Source organism: Pezoporus occidentalis, unplaced genomic scaffold, assembly GCF_034315485.1.
Source record: "Pezoporus occidentalis ecotype Australia unplaced genomic scaffold, CSIRO_AGI_Poc_V1 ctg35, whole genome shotgun sequence".
Lineage (NCBI taxonomy): Eukaryota > Metazoa > Chordata > Aves > Psittaciformes > Psittacidae > Pezoporus > Pezoporus occidentalis.
The window spans coordinates 842,279-849,738 of NW_026915483.1; the positions used below are offsets into that span (position 1 = coordinate 842,279).

General features: G+C 38.7%; 1 protein-coding gene across 1 annotated transcript in view; it reads right to left on the minus strand.

The window, feature by feature from the left end:
* FHIT (fragile histidine triad diadenosine triphosphatase) overlaps nucleotides 1–7,247 on the minus strand; it is a 426,482-nt gene extending 419,235 nt beyond the window's left edge. The window contains exon 1 of the mRNA XM_062630204.1: nucleotides 7,199–7,247. The gene's annotated coding sequence lies outside the window, so the exon portion shown is untranslated. The remainder of the gene's footprint in view (nucleotides 1–7,198) is intronic.
* Nucleotides 7,248–7,460: the final 213 nt, after the last annotated feature.

Genomic DNA, 7,460 nt, shown 5'->3' on the forward strand with positions numbered 1-7,460 from the left:
ATTCTGAATGAAATATATTAATATTAAACCGTGGTTTTGCCCCTGTAATACTATGAATTTGTTATATTTGGAGCAATTCCTGTGATACCCAAGTGTCTCCACAAGCATTTTATCTTGCTGAATTAATAAATGTAACACAAACAGAGGAAAACGCAGACACTGTACTTTACCTAACAGCTCCTCAGGCATATAGATGAAAAGAGTCATTTAATGAAAATTTACCGTCAGATTTACATTTATACAGCTAATACTACTAGATAGTGGGTTCTTCACATTTATGTACAGTGCATTTATTTCTAATGCTAGCTGCTGGAATCTTTAAGACATCCCACTACCTTTCATTGTACCACCTTATGTATGTACACACTCTTCAAAATAAAGCTATTTAAACCAGGTTGTTCCATGGGCACTGGAATTAATGAAGTCCTGTTTTGAAGGATTTACGTCCCCATCTTTCCCATACCTCTTTTTGCTCCAAACCTCTTGTATCATCCTTAGAGTACCCAAGCCAGGAGAGTTACAGCAGTGCTGTGGTTAATTGAGGCTGCGTGTGATGTGTTGCTAGCCCAGAGGTGCACACCGGCTGCTGTCAAGCAACACACGTTGGGAACCAGGAGGGAAAAGATGCTCCAATCGAGATAAACAGGTCAAGGCCACTGCCCCAAAATGGACTGTTCAAACTGGGAAGTCTAATTATACAACCCCTACTGTATACATACATGTCTAATTGTATACTTCACGATTAAACGACAAAGTGCTGCTCTAATGTTGAAATTTGTTAGGTTTGGTTTTTTTTCTATAATGCAAGCACGCATGACTTCCTCATGCTATTTCTGGTTCATTTAAACCAGTGGTACTGCAAACTGCACCAAAACAATTGGGGAAAGAGAATAGAGAAAATAGCTGTAAATGAACAAAATGCTTTGCAAATCTTCCCAAAAGTACAGACTGCACAGTTGAGTGAACTATTTGAAGAAAGGCGATTATGAGTACAGGAACCTGAGAAAAAGAGGCTGTATACTTTTCAAGGGTTTAACTTTCCCCCTCTGGACATATTTTCTGATTTTCCACAAATGCTCTCTGTATGGCAAATAATATTCCTGCTGTCTGGCAGCTTCCCTGTTCTTGTCAAAGACATCTGCGGCAGGGCTCACAGCCTTCTGGATTTTTGTACAGTGCACCACGAGGTCCTCAGTCAACAAGGTAAAGTTGAATGATAACAAGGCTGCAAGTCAACTGAGAGAATAAGCAAGTTTTGGAAAAGGAAACAAATCCTTTCTCACTGTCAAAGCAGCACCGAAGTGTGACAGGAACCTACTTACAGTTTCCTGTGGTTGGTCAGATCATTCTGAACATTATCATTTTGCCTAAATTTGGGAAAAATAGGCCAGTTTTATGTGATTGTTTTAATGAGATGTTACCAAATGTCTTCTGGTAGAAAATCAGTCCTACCAGGGTTATATCAAAATACATCTATTTACTGAATATGATGCCTTTTCGTAAGACACTTTCTGCTGAGAAAAAGTGGCTTGCAGTTCCTATTATCTAATACACACATGCATTAGATTTATTCCAGTAAGATACTAACACTAACAGGTTTGGGTTTAGATTTTAGCAACAAGACCTGACTATTCTCTCTCTTCTCTCCAAGCAAAAGAGCCAAATTTTCTTGTCTAAAGCTGACATCGGGTTTGTCAGAGCCTTTACTGGAGACAGACTTGGACACATAGGTGAGAGCTGCTTATGAAAAAAGGGCCAATGTGGCGTTCATCCATTTCAGCCTGAACTCTCCTTTGGAACACGGCCATAGGCACCATCACATTAGGGAGAATTTGTTTTTTGTATTTTCTAGAAAACACTGATGCATCAAGAGAGCTGCGTGAATCCATCTCCCTGTTTTCAGATTTATGGACTCTGGAGAATAGGCTATAGTGTTGTCAGTGTCCTGACGTAAGAGTAGTGAAACAGACTCTCAAACTGGAATAATAGAGGATAACGGTTTTGGTGCCACACCATAATGCTGCAGTAAGCCGTATCTAGAGTAGGGCCACGACTACTACGCTCCCTGATGAAACAGCCATCATTGTTGCAGACATCTCCCAAGCACAGTTAACATTTAAAGACATTCAGCTCAAATTGCTTCCTTCATGAATCTTTTTCCACTGTAGACATGAGCTCTCAGAAAATTAGCTGCTAAAAAGTATCACATAATTTTCTTTCCTTAGTAGGTTACTTTCAGAATCAGGACTTAACTCCAGCATTTTCTCCTTTGATTAATTTACACAAGCAAGAGAAGTCAAAGATGATCTTGTTAATATTCTCAAAGTCAAATTTCAAAACTACAGATGTAATAAGGTATTTTCCTCACTGTAATAGTTGCAGCAGAAATGCAGACAAGTCAAAACCAAAGGAGAAGATATTGAGGTAAAGAGCCTAAACCTGCATTTTCACTATGCTGCCTGCATCTTTCATAAAAGATTAAAGGCTACTTAAAATGTGTTTTAAACACCAGAAAATTAAGTGCACATAATTTCTACAAGTGTGTTATTTTAATGGTCTTATAAGTATATTGTAGCATGTATTAATTATAACATTTAACTGTACATGCACATCATTCTCCAGCTTGCTTTTTACTTCATGGTTGCTAAATATCCTGGAAAATATGCACTTAATCTATAACTACCCTAAGGTGCCTGATTTTTTTCCCTTTTATACAGTAGTCTAGATCATTATATTTTGACCTAATGGCACCATTCCGGATTGGATGGGTCACATTATCAAGCCATAAAACAAGCAAATAATTGTGTATGATTTTGCTGTATTTCTGGCTTCCTTTCCAACTCCGCATCACTTCAGGCATCAACAACAAAATGGTTTAGTGTTACTGCTTGTAACTTTTCAAGATTAAAAAAGACCCCCAACCATTTATGGTCACACAGTGAATTGGAATAACTGAGACAGTATTATGCTCTCATTTGTCAGGAAATCTGACAATGTTTTAAACAAGAATTGGGTGCCAGATGACTGTTCTGCAACTAATTCTGGAACAAATGTCTGCATGATCTACTAAAAGTGCTCTTCCTTGCCAGCAAGGCTTTCTAATAAGATATTCATGAGTAATTAGGAATCTATAGGCATGATTAAATCTTAATCTACAATCTGCAGGATGAATGTTTAGGCTGAAGTACGGCAAACTGGAAGAGAACTCAATCAGAGATCCCGCTAAATTCAAGAATTTGGCTGGCATTTGGCAAAGCTGAAGCTCTGATTTAATTGTGAATTCTTCAGACTGCACTGGTTTCCACTGGGCAGCTAACTCCTGCAGATCAGTTCCACAGGCCTCTGCTTACAGCCCTGCATGCCTCAGTACCAGCATCAAATATTTAACACAAGGTGGGTACATACTGGTTATTTCTAATGAAACTTCAGACTATCATTGCACCTCTTAAACACTGGATATAATTTGCCTTTATTTAAAAGGTCATGTACATGATACATATGTACTACACAAGCTATCCAGCAGCTAATTACACTTAGTCAAGCAATTTTCTGACTAACTTCCGTTTTTTCCTCAATACCAAGCAGTTGTTCTGTAAGTAATGCCACACAAAGGTCTGGGAATAGCTGGTTCTAAGCAGCCTGGAAACAGAACTGTAAACACAAGAGACACCGACTGAAACTACTGAAAAATTCATTTCCTCTTGTTGTTATAAGAGGTGCATTGGCTTACACAAGGGCACTCATAGCCAGGACAAAACTCCCCAACTTTCTGCACATAGAGTATCCTTCCAGTTCCACAAAAGTTATGTGCTTGGCACAGTATGAAGAATGCAGTCTAATAACAAGCTGCCATGGTTTAACCCCAACTGGCAACTAAGTACCACACAGTCCCTCACTCACTCACTTCTGCCCCCCGCAGTGGGATAGAGAAAAGTGTCAGAATAAGGTAAAGCCCATGGGTAAAGAACAGCCCAATAACTGAAATAAAGAAAGTTAAATATGATAAGAAGAATAAAAGCAAGAGAGGATTAAAACTCAAGTAATGCCAGTGATGCGCAATACAATTGCTCACCACCTGCTGACTGATTCCCAGCCTGACCCAAGCAGCTGTCAGTGGCTCCTGGCCAGCTCCCCCAGTTACTATACACCGAGCATGACGTGCTCTGCTATGGAATACCCCTTTGGCTAGTCTGGCACAGATGTCCTGTCTCTGCTCCGTCTCAGCTTGTGCCCCTTCTCGCTGGCTGAGCACGAGAGACTGAAAAGTCCTTGATCAGAGTAAGTGCTATTGAGCAACAACTAAAACACTGGTGTGCTATCAGCATTGTTCTCACACTAAAGCCAGAACACAGCACTGTACCAGCTACAAGGAAGAAAATTAACCCAGCTGAAAGCAGGGGACAAGCTAAACGTGGGCTAACACTAAAAAGGTGTTTAAAGAAACTGTTTCTGTAACTAGCTAGGCAATTCCACCATACGTGGCCACTGTTCACACAGGCAGAGCTACACTGAACACAAACATTTCAGTTCTCTAATCACTATCAGCTGAAGATTTCAAAGAACTTTGGAAAAATACATAGGAATATCCATTTTATGGATAGGAAAACAAAGCACAGACACTTAGGAGAGCATGAGTTGCCTGAAAAGGATACAAGTAAAATCTTTCTTCCTCAATCTCACAAAATTAAAATTCTCTGAAATTAACAGAAAGACTCACAAATCACTATACTTAGCCTTGGTTCACATCCATGCTGCTAATTTTAAAGAACTATGAAGACCTTCAGTGTCATCTTGAAGTATATATGCTAATATTTTAGCAGCCAGCAAGACTGAAAGAAGATCTAGCACAAAATAAACTGCCAATAGAAAAAAAAAACAAGTAAAATTAGGCACATGAAAATGTAATTACTACACAAAACATGGACATAACACACAAAAGTCACCAATTACAGTTTTCCGAAACAGAGGAACAGATTTTGCTAGACTTGCTCATGAATCTTCAGGTTCTCAGAACATCTTCAGAGAGGAAAGAAATCTGAATATATTATGAAAATAAATGAAAGTGCATTTGGAAAGATCCTCAATATTTATTACAGAAAAAAAATAATACTATTTTTCAGGCAATATGGTTTCTCGGCTAATATCCATTCCTCAAATTAACTGGATCACAAATTTCAATACTCCCAATTAATCTTTCTCCATCCCAAAAATCAAACAATCACATTGACAAAGGTGTGAATTCAGGTGGTTTCTGTAATCCCAATTTACATACAAGCATTAAGAAACAGTCTTTAGTAATAAAATCGTACATTAGAGTTTTCAACAGGTCCCACCATCTCACCTGCAGGTGATTCACTAAAGTTTTGCCTCTTCCAGTGAAAGCTCGGGGTTCCTGTGTGGTACTACACAAAGTATCCTTAATGATCCATAGTGCCATGTAAAGTTTACACACTAGAGATACTGGGGAAGATACACAGACACAAGCAAAACACACCTGAAGCTGAAGTAAAGAGCACAGTTTTCTGAACTCAGTACGTACAATAGGATCCGAAGGGCCCTAAAAATCCAATCTTATGTCTTAAAATGTGCATCCAAATTTGGTGAAATTTTTCTGCCCTTAATCTTTGTCAAGTCCCCATCTGTAAAACAGAGATAATACCGCATCCCTCACTGGGGTTTTGTGGAGATTAATTTAAAACCTGTAAAGCACTTGGATACAGTAGTGATGAGCAGCACAGAAAAGCCTATGAGGAAATTAATAATTCTGAGTTCTGAGCAGGGTCTGAAAATAAAGCTTAGGGCCACATGTCAAACACTGAGGATAAACCAACACTGTGAATAGCTGGGCACTGTCCATCTTGGGTACTGAGTTAACAAGGAAGTCTTCTGGAAAAGTGTGCTCTTACAGACTTCATCATAATGCATAGCATAAGAAAAGCTGAATTTAGGTTGCAATGCCAGTCTTAACATTACTCCCCCCCCCCCCCCCCCCCCCCCTTTCTGCTTGCTTTTGCATTCTTAATAATGCTCTCTCCATGCTGTTTGTACTTGTAACATTTATATACAGAGAATGAGTTATGATCTCATTGTGAATCTCTGATTTCCATGCCCAGGCGGTAATGAACAAAGCCTGGTTAAAAAAATCCCATTAGAAAAATAAAATACGAAGCTTGCCTAGGCTTGGTAAATCCAGCAGGGCTTCTGCTGCATTTTCTCTTCAATTGCTTGAAATGGTCCTTGTGCTACTTCTGTTAACATTTACTGTGTATTGCCATAAGAGACTTGGGAAGGGAAAATGTATCAGGGGACTGTCCTTTCAATTTTTATCACAGGCATTCAATTTTAATTCTCAACAATAACAGCAGCTGACATGTTCCCTTTGCCAGTTCCTGGGAAAATAAATCAGGCAGAAATTAAGAAGCACACATGGGAATCAAGGAGAAATAGCATCTCCCCAACATGCTCCCCCAGTGCCACCTTCCTCTTCCAAAAAATGCCCCTCTGCCCCTTGTAGGAGCAGATAATGGAACATCTTATGAGGGTTTATATGCAAGTGTTTTTCCAGTGATAACAATTGCAACAGCCCTCCTACAACAGAAAGAGCCCTGAGCAGACAGGCCGACAGTCTGTGACCAAAGCCAGTAGACTCCAGTCCTGATTTCATTTCGATGACATGTAAGTTGCTCATTAAAAACAAAGAATTACACCTACCAATAGAAAATCAGAACCAGATCCTACAAGTTTTCTAGAACTCAAGTACCACAATAGCATAACGCATTCAAGTTAAAACAATTTTTTTGAATGCTAAATAATTTGAAAGTGATCACGTATTTATTGATCATGTGAAAAAAATAAAGTGGATTTCCCAGAGAAAAAGGCACAAAACCTTAAGCAAGTAACATTCTCTTTCAACTGATTTCTTCAGTGTAAAATAATCAATGCTCAATATCACCAAGCTAAGTGAAATCTATTATATTCCACCTAAAATATCTCTCTTCAGAGAGTACTCAGAAGAAATTCTTTGCTCAAACTGACATCAAGTTCACTACACTTTGTCAACAAATCTTATCCATTTAGAACAATTTTTATAGTAATATAAAGCTGGAAGATGTTGCACCTGGAATATTCCATCTTCTCAAAAGGGCAACAGAAAGCCAACATCTTTTAAATATTTAATTAGGGCTCAAATCAAACTTACACAGGGATATGCCACGTTTTCAGCTAGCGATGCAGACAAACATCTCTGCATATTTTCAGTACTTGAAAGGACAGTCATTTCCATTTCACTTTCCTTTCAGAACGTCCCCAGAGGTTTTCACACTACTGTGCATCATTCCCCGTGCTTCTTTTAAGTTTTTATTTAACAACTTTACTGTTGATACAAGTAGAGACATTACAGTTTGAACAGTAAAACAGTAAAAAAAATAATTTGGTAAACCATCAAAGTTTGAGATATGCCC